This window comes from Lissotriton helveticus, chromosome 2_1, assembly GCF_964261635.1.
Source record: "Lissotriton helveticus chromosome 2_1, aLisHel1.1, whole genome shotgun sequence".
Lineage (NCBI taxonomy): Eukaryota > Metazoa > Chordata > Amphibia > Caudata > Salamandridae > Lissotriton > Lissotriton helveticus.
This window is the reverse complement of record NC_136059.1, coordinates 1,400,972,557-1,400,985,708: the sequence shown is the minus strand read 5'-3', so window position 1 is coordinate 1,400,985,708 and position 13,152 is coordinate 1,400,972,557. Positions and strand designations below refer to the sequence as shown.

The 13,152-nt window shown below is 44.4% G+C and overlaps 1 protein-coding gene across 1 annotated transcript in view; it reads right to left on the bottom strand.

Moving 5' to 3' along the window:
- Positions 1-13,152, bottom strand: part of LOC144818685 (dynein axonemal heavy chain 6-like) — a 1,395,111-nt gene that overhangs the window by 192,053 nt on the left and 1,189,906 nt on the right. The window lies entirely within an intron of this gene.

The window sequence follows — 13,152 nt, the reverse complement described above, 5'->3', positions numbered from 1 at the left end:
TTTCAATGATTTTATGTACTTTTTATGCATTAATCTAAATGCGAAATAAAGATGGATGATGATGAACCCCCAAGAAAGAGTCTTGAATAAACTACAGTTGGTGCAGAATGCTGCCGCCAGACTGATCACAGGGACCCCCAAATTCAAACCCATCTCCAATACCATCAAACAGCTTCACTGGCTATCAGTAAGAAATAGAACAAAATTCAAGGCTTTATGTATCGCCTATAAGGCAATTCATGCATCAGGACCTGTTTTCCTAAAAGATTATTTTTGTCCTTACATTCCGCCAAGATCTCTCTGCTCTTCCACTGCAAGTCTATTGAAGGTCCCAAGAACAAAAAGAGTCTCATGGGGTGACAGGTCTTTCACAGTAACGACCATCAAACTTTGGAACAGCCTCCCATCCCAAATCAAGACTAGTACATCCTTACTATCCTTTCGCAAACAAATAAAAACTTGGCTTTTTAATCAATAATTCTGCACAGCCTAGAGGACCCAAAGCGCCGAGACACCTACGGGTAGTTGTGCGCTCAATAAATTTCCTAAATAAATAAATAAATGAATATATATTGAATGAATCAACTACTGTTGTGACTCATCTCTAAATTAGATAAACAGTTCCACCATGTGGCAGACTGTCACAAGTGGAGGTTTTGACAATTAAGTGCTGATGCCAAGCACCAGTAACCACCGGCTCAAATTAAGAACTTGGTGGCTACCTTCTAGTTCACTCTTTTGCCCATCACGCTAGTGTGAGCGCCAAGTCGATAGACTTGGACCCATCCTTATCCTTCCAGATCCAGTTTAAGCAAGCAGGTCTTCATTTAAAAAAAATAAAAAATTATTTAGAACTTTTACAGTGTAAAACCAACACAGTACAATACGAATTAGAACGGCTTCACAGAACAGTCCCACAGCGGAAACATACAGCGCAAATGTATACAACAACCAAAGTAGTTATACATCATAAATGTTTGATAGTAGTCAGCAAGAACATATGCTCTTTATTATGTCTATACTTGAATGCAGATGAGAATATTTAACCTCATCCCCCTTCGTGTAATATCTGCCAGGTTGTAGCTTAGTTTGTGACCGTTCAACCCTTAATTACTATTGCATCCTTCAGGCTCTCCAGTTTCCTTTTACACTTGGTATTGTTGATATAAACCCCAAAAAATTTGGGTCAATTCTGAGGGGGTAATAAACTCATTATAAATTTCTGATTGGGTATTGCAATAAAGAATATCTTTTGCCCAGTTGTCTAAGGGCGGAGCTGGACCCTTAGCCCAGCGCATGGCCATTCTGCGCTTGGCAAGGAGTAAGCCCATTGCTACTCATCGTCTTCCCTCTTTGCTTATTCATTTGTTATATCCCAGCAGTGTATATAGTGGATCTGGAGAAAGCGAGTGACCCATGATCTCAATTAGTGTGTCAAAAACCTTATCCCAGAATTCTGAGATCTTGGGGCAATACCGGGCTACATGTAAGAACCCAGTTTCGCTTTCCCTGCAGCAGGGGAAAAGCAGCTGATTCCCATAGGCCATACCGACAGTCTCTCAGGTCTGTAGTAAACCCTATTGAGATATTTAAAGTGGATGAGGCAGTGCCTCCCATTAAGTGAAATATGTTTGGTCATCTCGCAGCAATAACACAAGATGCTGTCATCTATGACTATGACTAGATCTCTCTGCCAGTCCTATGGGGCCTTTATTAAATATGGTCTCCTGGCTTCTTGAATCAGAATATAAATAGTGGTTACCAACTTAGCGGGGGTGGGGGAGCGTAAGATGTAGGAAAGAGTTAGCATCTGCATGGGCTCCTGCATATCATTCTCTAGATGAGCGCGTAGAGCACTCTGTGGTCCTGGAATTGTGTTAGGGGGAGGATTCATATACTTCTGCCACAATGTCTGCCCACTTGCCTGCCACACCATTTTGAACGAGGTACCCCATCTTTGTGATGTCTAATTTGTTACCACTTCCCTATCTCGACCAGTCGGAAACCAGGAACACCATTCTAAAAGGATCAAAGGGGAGTACATGAGAGCACCTGCCTGTCTATTTAGTAAATTGTGCCATGTGTGCACTGTAGAGTTTATAGAATTCAGTGTGCCAGGTCTCCTGGTAGGGGTATGAAGCAGCATTTGAGGGAGAGTGTTAGGATCGGCAGCTACCCTCTCAATGTGTAAGTGTGGTAAACTCTGTGGCCCATAAATCCAGTAGTGCGCATGGGAGCTCAGTGGTGTTCTATAATATAGTTCAGGGTCTGGCTCTTTTAGACCTCCCATTGAGTTGGGCAATGTAAGAATGTCCACTTAAATCTAGGTTGCTGCCCGGCTGAAGCCAGTTTTATTAATGTTGTGTGAAGGACATCAAATATATGCATTGGGAGATGCATTAGAATGTTTTAAAACAGGAACAAAAATCTAGGAAGCACTGTCCTTTTCATAAGAGAAATATACCTATTAGCGAAAGTGACAGATCAATTCAATGAGTTACATATTCCTCCAGTTTGGAGATTGCCTTCCCGTAGTTGTCAGAGAGAGAGAAGTAATTCAGGGTCAGTGTGTACTTGTACATCTAAATAGAGTACAGGATCAGTGGTCCATTGCAAAGGGAAGTCCAACTCCACTCGTGTCATGGATGGAGCCGGATGAAAAATAATAGATTTGGCCCAGTTGACCTTTAGGCCTGATAGAGACCAGAGTGTGGACCTCCGTGAGTACTGGAGTAAGATGTCTACCCGGATCTTGGATATATAGGAGCATATCGTCAGCATATGCAGAAATAATGAGACGATATCCAGGAAAACTCAGTCCTCTGTGCCAATGGTATTTTCTTAGTGCGCATGCCAATGGTTCCGCCAAAATGGCATATAGCAGAGGCGACAGCGGACCACCTAACCCTGCAGAGTTACTCTCAAAATTGTAATAGGAGGCATGACAGTGTTGCTTAACCTGATTCTGGCGACCATATTATTATTTAGAACAGCTATGAGCCAGAGAAAGACTTTGCCCACTCCGATACGCCAGAGTACAGCTTTCATAAATGACCACTCCACTGAGTCAAATGCTTTCTTTGCATCTAGGAAGACGGCAGCAGCTTTGACCTCAGAGTTAATATGCTGTATGGTGCCAAATACAGTTCTAAGATTATGTGTTAAGCTAAACCTTGGAACAAAGCCAGCCTGCTCTGGACCCACCAGCAACGAGACCAACGGGGCTAGACAGTTAGCTAATACTTTGGCGAAATGTTTTGTGCCCAAAGCGGCAGGCGGAAGTTAGGTGAGCCGCGATGAGTAGAATTGAGGCCCCGGCGTTGGAGGCTGGCCCGACCCAGTGCACCGGGGCTCTGGGCGTGGTCGTCCCACACACTCGCCAACAGCAGACAGTGCCTAGCATATGTTCCCTACCTAACCGAGAGCAGGAACAATCATCAGACCAAAAGCCTGAGGCAACGGAGGCTGCAGGGGGAAGTATGGGCAGGCACGGTAAATGAGACAGTCTACGAGCATAGCGGCGTCCCCACAAGGCGCCGGTACGACAAAGCGTACAGGACTGTATGAGCGAGGTGCCCCCAGGCTCATAGTGGGAAGCGGGGAGCAGCGCGACAGACTCCTCCATTTTGAACGGCATCCAGGACCCAGCTAAGTGATACAATAGCATTGGGGGATGGGGGTGAGAGACAGGGCATCACAAGGCAAGAGCTCATACCCCAAGAGACATAAGGCCACTCACGGTGCCGGGATTGGTGAAAGGGCTGAGATACTGGGGACTGGATCCCAGGAAACCCGACAGGCAGCTAGAGGGATGAAAACCCCCTGGGCAGGCGGCGGCGATTACTGGGACTGGGCCCAAAGGACTTGAACACAGCGATAAAATGCCGCCTGGCAATGGCGAGCTGACGGGGGCCCAAACCAATGGCCCAAAACAAACTGGCTAGATTTGCCTGGAATAAAGCGGGGGAGGGGCAGGAAATCACACAGCTAAAAGCCCCAGATAAGCCGACAAACCCCCAACCGCAACCTGACCTTACGCTCCACGACATTTTGGAGGCAATAACGGGAGTGCGCATATCATTGGAAGCCCGCAACAATACAGTTAACATTGAGGTGTCCCTTACCCAAGCAGACCTTCGCAAAACGGACGCTAAGGGGAAAGACCTTGAATATACAACCACAGAACTTCATAAAGACACTGCCCTGCTCCAAGAGCAAGTGAGTAAACTACAGGACACTGCTATGGAGAGACAACTTGATGAGTAAGAAGGGACCGGCAATTGATCTCTTTGTGGAGGATCTGATCCTGAAGCACTTGCAGCCCAAGAGACTCTCGGACTACTTTTCTATTGAGCGAGCCCATCGGGTCCCGGGAGGGCGACCTTAAACCGGGGGCTCCCCTGCAGCTAATAATAGCGCAAGTCTTTAACTATAGAATCAGGACATAATACTTCAAACCACACGAGCCAACCCTCCGCTCAAATTCAAAAATAACCTGATCACATTCTTCCCTGACTTCACCACAAAGGTCCAAACTCAGCGTGGCAGTTTCCTAGCAGTGACGAGAGCATTGCGAGACAGGGGGTGAAGTATACCATGCTTTTTCTATCAAAGCTTAGGATCGAATCAGATGGTAAGACGTGGTTCTTTTCCTCACCGGATGACAGATGGGATTGGCTGGAAGGATGGCGTTGAGTCGAAAAGCCACGCAGAGGAAGGAACGAGGGCCTCCGACCAAATGGATCCAACCAGGGAACTGAACAAAGTAAGGATTGCTCCCGAGTGGAGATGAAATTGACCATGAGCAGCTGTAAAGATGACTTTCCAAACATGGAAGGGGCAGCACCAAACACAGATAAGTGAGTCAGAGAGTGTTAATGTGCACCAGGGACGCCTGGATGTTTCCTCCCTTCACTCAGGGACTTGGACAGTATGTGATCTGGTGTCCCTGCTGTCTGCCTGTGAACTGCTATGAAATGAAGGGATGGCTATTGATGTGAGGGGGGCCGGATTCACACTCCTAGCTGCGATGAAACAAAGGATAGCTCAGCTTAAGGGGGGGAGGGCTAACTGCCAGCATCTACTGGTATTTGGGGGGGCAAACAAATGCACTCTGCCTGGCTCAGGTGTGGGTAGTTTAAAATCCACTGACAGGGGAGCAGGGAGGGGGGAGGCACTGGAGTTTAGGGAGGTGGGAAGTGAGGTTAAAGGTTATGTATGTTCACGAGTCACAAAGAGCAACAAGTCATACGTGACTACAATCATTGTTAGTAGCTATCTAGGAAGCAGGGTCACGGATTTCCATATTATCAGAGCGCCCACCCACCTCGGGAAAGATATGTAAGGGTTGCTGAAACAGCGGAATACAGGGGACGAGCCCTGGGGTCATGTTGAATGCTCCTTTCTTCTTACCCACCACCAATATGACGGAAGCTAAGATAGAAACATCACTCACAATGCTGACATGGACCGTAAATGGGATGGGGGACAAAATCAAAAGGGGTGTTGTACAACACTAGCTTAAAAGACAGGCCCCCGATATCGTGTTAGTGCAGGAGACAGATTTAGTGGGTAACAAATGCAAAGCTCTCATACAGAGGGGATACAAGCTCCTAATTCATGCAGACTATTCTTCAGGATCCCAATGAACAGGTATCCTGGTTAAAAAGAGTCTGGCACTCACACAGACACGTACATGGGCGGATCCGGGGGGAAGATTTGCAGTGTTGGAGGTGCAGTGGGAAGGAAAGCGTTTAATGTAGTCTCAGTATACCTCCCGCCGGCACTAGGTAAAGAAGCATTGGTAGACCTGGGAAAAATCATAGTAGACCTCCCAATAGGTACCCTGAACATGTGGAGGGGATGGGACACCGGTCCTCCCACGGGAGAAGCATGCTCTAGGATGGTGGAGCTATAGCTGCTTCCCTGCAACAATGGCTGAAGAGGCAGAAGAGGAGTAGGAGACTTGTGGTTGTGCAGCACCCTGCTGACGACCTCTGTTCTTTCCCCTGTAGGATCTGTACAAGGGATTTGCCTGCTGCTGGGGTTGCTGCCTGGCACAAAACAACAAGTTTCTTGCAAAGCCACGGAACTGCCGAACGTTTCTGGGTTGAGTCTAAAGTCCCAAAGACCTCGCTGTAGCCTTGCGGTCCTTAAAGTGCTGCAGAGCCGAATCCACTGCTGCACCGAACCCACTTTAGCCCCAAACAGGCGAGACCAATCAAAGGGAAAATCCAGCAATGTAACCTGGACATCAGGCAAGAATCCTTAGCCACGCAACTAGGCTTGCCTCCTTGTTGCCACGGAGGATCTCATTGCTCTGACTACAGAGTCGGCCATGTCCAGTCCAGATTGGATCACTTGGCAGGCAGCAGCTTGGGCAACTGATAACACCTCTGAGAAATGCCCTTGTACCTACTCAGGCAACTTCGGGACAACCTCTGTGGCTGAGTCTATGAGGGCACAGATGTAACAACCCAAAAGACATGTGGCATTTGTGGACTTAAGGGCCATACTCCCAAACGAGAAAACCTATGCCGATTGCCCCATGTGCTTTGAGTCCGAATCAGCAGGTATAGATGGGAAGGAACCTGCTGACAGCCTTGAAGAGCATGAAGCTTGGACCACCAAGCTTTCCGGCGAAGGATGGATGGACAGAAATGCAGGATCCCCAGGAGTCATTTTGTATCTCCTAGCCACGGTCCTGGAAACCTCTGGAGTGGACACTGGCTTCTGCCAGACATCCAGAATGGGCTCTGTCAATGCCTCATTGAAAGGAAGCAGAGGTTCTGTCACAGAAGAAGAGGAATGAAAAACCTCTGTAAGAATATTTGATTTGAACTCTGCTGTAGAAAGAAGCAACTCCAAGAATTCTGCAGCCTCTCTAATAACAGTGTGATATGTGGACACCCCCAGCGTTGGCAGGCGCTTCCCTGATATAAGATCCCACTCAGGAGAAGTGTCCAGGCCACTAGCCTCCTGCAAACCCTCAAAATCCAGGACCCACAATCTCTCTTTCCTCAGGCCCTCCATGTTCTTCTTGGTATTCTTCTTCCTCCAACAGCCTTTGAGCCTCTCTCCGGAATTTCATCCTCAATATCGGTGATGCCAGACACGGTGCCAGTGACTTCAGGATCTGTGTTGAAGGGACGTCCAAGGGAACAGGAGCTGAAGCCGGCCGCGGTTGAGTCAACACGGAACCAGATGGCACCAGGGATGAACCGCCTAAACAAGCTTGACCCTCCAACAACTTCAACAGTGTTGATAACCTCGGCGTCGGAAGAGACCAACTCCCTGGAGCCATAGACATGAATGGCATGAGCAGTGTCTTGGAAAAGTGAGGAGGAAAACCTCCCAGGGAAAATGCCAACAGACCCATGGGGCCAACAGGCACACAAGTAGGGTTTGCAGCTCTGGCGAACAAGCCAAACATCACTATTTTTCAGATCCCAGGAGCTGGGAAAGTGGGATAAGTCGGATCCGGTACCATAGGCTCTGGAGCCGTTCGAAGATGCATCAAGTTCGGCTCCAGTTGCGGCGCCGGATACCCCAGAGCCAGAGGTGGAGTAGTTGACTTCGGCATATGGTGGAGGCTTTACACCTCTTGAAGCCAGTGGAGTCACAGCCCTCTGCGCCGCAGATGGGGTCGGAGTCACCCCGTGTGAAAGAGTTGGAGATCTCACAACTGCAATGACCTCTGGTACTCGGGTACACTGACTTCAGAGTCGAATCCATCAAAGAGCAACACTGAGAACCTTGGCACTGCTTCTTCTTGTACTTCTTAGATGACCTGAAAATATGAGGAGTCGGCGACTTCCATCAGGTCTGAGACCTCCTGCAACCCCTCTTCTGCTTTTTGGCCGTGGACACTAATAACTTGGCCTCCCTCTCCTTCAGAGCCTATGGATTCATGCGCTTGCATGTACTGCATGTCCCGATGTCATGGAACGATGAAAGGCACCACAAACAGTCTTCATGGTGGCCAGTGATGGACATCTGGCCCTCACATTTTCTGCATGGCTTGAAACCTAACTTCCTCGGAGTAGTCATCTTTGACAGCTACAAAGTCACAACAACAGTAACAAAGAAACTCCCAGAAAAGCCTGGGAAAAAAGTTACATGTCGACGGCGTGCAAAAAAGGGAACTGACGTCAGCACGCCAACGAAGACGTCATGCGAAGTCGGGCGGGGAGCCGTTCCATTGTGAAGTCCTTGTCGATGTGGAAGAGCTGAGGAGAAAAATTTCCATGGAATGCTGCGCATTGGGATAAGGTCAGGAATCCACAGGCAGATTTATCCATCAGATTATGCCTAAACTGTGGCATCAAGGGGTGTATATTATGCCATCCAAGCAAGGAAGAGAAAATAAAAGTGAAGATCAGTTCTTTAGGGACTCAACTTTTTGTACCTGACTGATAAAATAAAGGACACTTGGAGGACATCAGAATGTTATTTTTGCTCTTGGACACAAAGAACAAAGAAGGACTCATGCAACAACACAAGCTTGACCACATAAAACGAACTGCCCACAGTGAGGAACTCTGCCAACCAGATAAATTTAAAGATGGAAATACGAGCACTTGAACAACTGCACTTAATCAAAGCTTCCTCGTGAAGAGCTATCCAGCTCGAAATGCAATGGGGCCCAGATATGAATGTGAATTCTTGAAATTAACAATATAATATAGGCTTACAAGACAATTAAGTGCAACATTTCAAAAGATTCACATGCATTTAAAATACAGTTTTACAAAGCAAAGAATATTTGTTTAGAAATCTTTCTAAAGAATTATATGAGCAAAGTAACATGATTTAAGGAAGGTAACTTTGTGGTACTTTGCCTGAAAATATACCAGCACCTGCTACACTTTCTTACAACAATCATATAAATAGCAGCATTTTAGGTATGATGAAGACATTGTATTTGATAGCAGGATTAGCCTTGCATTGAGACTGTTACAATGGTCTGTTTGTGAACTGACAGCTGCACCAAAACAATATGGCCCTATTGCAAGGAGACACGTGAGAGAGAATGGGTATCACAGCATTAATTCGATGTAGCACTACTGTTAACATGGCCCATGTGTATGGAGAGAAAAATATATTAGAGTCTAGGTGTAAACCCAGGTTTTTCACTTCAGTGGAAAGGGGAAAGTCTTTCCCAAATAGTTTTTGAGTGGTGGGGGAGGATGCTAAAGAGTCCTGTTCTCAATACTATAATGGATTAGAGGCTTCTGAAGTATATAATGGCATGCAACAATGCTTCTGCTTTTAAAAGATGATGTTGCTCTGCCACAGTGATTCTGATATTAGTTTGACAGATATTTGAGTGCCATCAACATATGATTGAATCCCAACCTGCTTACCTTGAAAAATGTTGAACATAGAGACATGGTACAGGTTGAACAAAGAAGAAGAGAGAGAAGATCTCATCAGGTGTAAGACGAACTTCCCATAAACAAATAGCCGCAAGGAGATCAGTTACATTCAACCCTCCAGAAATAAACAGAACCATTTCATTTTGGAAGGGCCAGTTTGGACGGCTGAAAGTAGTCTATTAGAAACAGATGATGGTCTGCAATGTTCCAGGAGGGGGATACAACCTGCATGGTCAGTAGACAGCCTGAACCTTCTTCAACACATCTCAAAGCATTGACCTAGAATCCAACTCGAACTATCTCATTTGCATACCTCGGTCTAAAACCAGACTGAAAGTGCAGGGACCTTCGTTTATACATTTTTTGAGTAGTTGCCTAAAGTGTTTTTCTAAAATCTTGACCAGCACTTGCAAATACACCATAGGTCTACAGCCAGTTTTGAAGGGACACAATGGAATTCATTTTACCAGTGCTATCAATGAAACATTCTTTAGAAGATCTAGGACAATTTCATAATTCAGCAAGAAGATAATGAGAATGCAAATAGGTAGGTCTAGGATAAGTGCAAACGGTCGAAGAAGCAACGCTGGTGCTGTTTCAGTAAGACACTTGGTGGGCTTCAAATAGAGAGGACAGCCTCAACTTCTTTAGAAGAATTTGGCTGCAGAGCAAGGAATGTCCTGTGGTCAATGGAGATGGAGCATAAAGTTGGGCTGTTTATCAGTTGCAAACATCCATTGCAGTGTTTCTTGATTTATCAATAAAGAATTAAGGTTCTTAGCTGGGCTACATACTTGCGAAATACCAAGAGGTTTATATGGAAACAAAAAACAAGATTGGCAGTCCGTAGGTGTTAAGATTTTGGGTCACAAGGGCTTTTTTTTGCTTCTGCAAAGGCTAGCCTAATCCTAGATTTGGAGGCTGACAGGCTCCTTTTTCAATCTTTCCTCCAATGCAACTCCAGTCAACAGTCGGCTGTCTTCTTTTCTTTTAATCAAAAAATTAACAATTGAGAAGCATGAAACTGCACCACAGATGTTTTGGTCATGGCACAGAGGAAAGGATCAATGTCATGAGTGTCAAATTAAACCATCAAAATGTTTCATTACATTTAGCAGTAGAGTTTGAAGAAGAAGCTTTTAAAGGAGCAAATGTTTTCTTTAACCAAGAGTCATAAGGTGGGGGATTTACCAATTGTTGAAACCATGATTCAATAAAAAAAGAACAGGGCTGAGCAATAATTTTATGATTAGTAATCCTCATTCAAAGATTGAATTCTCCTAAGGTAATGATGGCAGTAAAATAGAGCACAGGATCAGTACGGAGGTCTAGAAAAGTTTGCAAGATAGTGGTGTTTTTGCTTGGAGGACGACTACAAAGGACTCCTGTTACACTGGATCTGCAAAAAGACTGGTGGTAATAGGAAGATATTTACAACTTTCTCGAATATCAGGCACTGAATTCACTAAATTGCATGACAGAGGTACTATCTACAGGGAAATTATTTTCAGTTCAAAAACCTAAAATCAAAGTAGACTGCTGACTGACAACTTTGCTAAAACAAAATGCTGATCATTTTGTAAATGTGGCTTTCTTAATCAGTGCGCATCAGTTCACAAGAAAACCTTTTTACTAATAGACTACATATAATAGAAAAACCTTCTTAAGTTTTGAATTGCTCGATTGAAAAAGCATGCTATTTATATATAAATGTAAACTACTATTTTACCTGATTACAGGGTGAATGACAACACTTAGCAAACAGGGCACATGAGAAAAGTACTTTCCTTTCAACACTCAAGTAGCTGAATCTGACCTTTGTGTTTCTAGCTTTGGTGAATTTAATGTAGGGATGAAATAGATGGAAGAACTCATCCCTACCTCTCCCTGCTCATTCAAATGTACTGCCTCCTTTTTTACCTACCAGTCCATTCATAGGCATTTGAACCACATGGGAGGGGAGGCAGTATCTGTTTATGAATGGAAAAGGAAGAGGCGAGGAGCTATAGCCCAGCATGGTTGCCTACCATTCCTTTCACAATAATGAAATGACCCATTCCCCTCCCGTTCGCTCCTCTGATAGACATTTTTGACCAAGAGTAAGAGGTTTCCATTTTATTGGAGAATGACAAATCATTAGATAAAAATGTTCTTATTCTCTTAAACTTCCTACAGTATAACACACCTTCAGGTCTCTGACAATTACTAGTGCATATTTTCCTGATTTAGATTAACTTCTAAATGTTCTTTGCTTTTTTGTTTCCATGTTGGTACCTAGAAAATGCTAATCATGGTCCTAACTCCAATGTACATTTTTAGAGATGTCATTAGAGCCTAAGTAGTACTGTATTATTGTGAAACCAGTTTGTTAGTTAGCAGAATTGACAGCAGGTTGAGAATGACTAAAGGGGCAGTATCAATCAATCATGCATACAGTGAAATACCTTAAACATTTTTCCTTTTAATTAAATTCTGGAGAAAACATTTAGGTTTTTTTTATGCAACCCTTAATATTGGCATTTTAATAATTTCATGGAGCAGCACTGAATTTTTTTAAAGGAAGAGAGGCTGAATCAGCCATGTCTGGATTCAATCACATGACCCGAAGATTAAACAAAGATGGCAGCAATGTGACAGCAGTAATGTGACACTTACCAATCTAACCAGTTACCATGTAGGTTGTTTCATAAAGGTATATAGCAAGCTAGAAATGAAAAAATATCCCACATAAATAATCCCGTCCAATGATTACACCTAATGGTAATGCATTTGGAGGAGGTAACTAAGAGTACTTTTGCTGGGGAAATTTACGTGGAGACATACAATCCATTTGGACAGTGATTCTTAACCTGTGGTCTGGAGACTCCTGGGGTTTGGCAAAGCCTGCTCACGGGTTCCGCGACTGCTTAGAAAATTGAATAATATTACCAGATTAATAAAGTGTACATAAATAAAGAAGCAAAATGTAAAGATGAACATTTTACAATGTTCTGTAAATGTGAAGGAATTAGAAATTCGGAGCTGAACATTTGTTTAGTATCCTCAGATTGATTTGTTGGAGCAGTGCCAGTGCATCAAACAGAATATGGTATGGATGTTGAGTGGCCTCAATGTAATTTAGAAAAATTCCAACCTTCCATTAAAATAAAAAAATAGATTTATTTTCTTTACTTTCTTTGCAAATGTATAACATATGTTATCATCATTTGTGTATTTGTTTGATGAATGCTTGGTTCTGTATTTTTGGAGTATTGTTTTGCAGTTCAAAACATCGAAAATGCTCAAAATGTAGTTCATGGTTTCCAGTATTGACTCAGTGTGTGTGTGTGTGTGTGGGTTCCAGATTCCCGTAATGATTCAGTGGGGTCTCCAGATTCCAATTATGATTCAGTGGGGGTGTCCTGATTACATGAATGATTCAGTAGGTGGGGGGTCTCCTGATTCTAGTAATGATTCAGTGGGGTCTCCAGATTCCAATTATGATTCAGTGGGGGTCTCCTGATTACATGAATGATTCAGTGGGTGGGGGGTCTCCTGATTCCAGTAATGATTCAGTGTGTTTGGGGGGGGGGGGTGTCTCCGGATTCTAGTAATGATTCAGTGGGGGCCTCCAGATTCCAATAATGATTCAGTGTGTGTGTGGGTGGGGGGGGTCTCCTGATTCCAGTAATGACTCAGTGGGGGTCTGCAGATTCCATTAATGATTTAGAGGGGAGGGGGTCTCTCCTGATTCCAGTAATGATTAAGTAAGTGGGGGGAGGGGGGGTCCTGATTC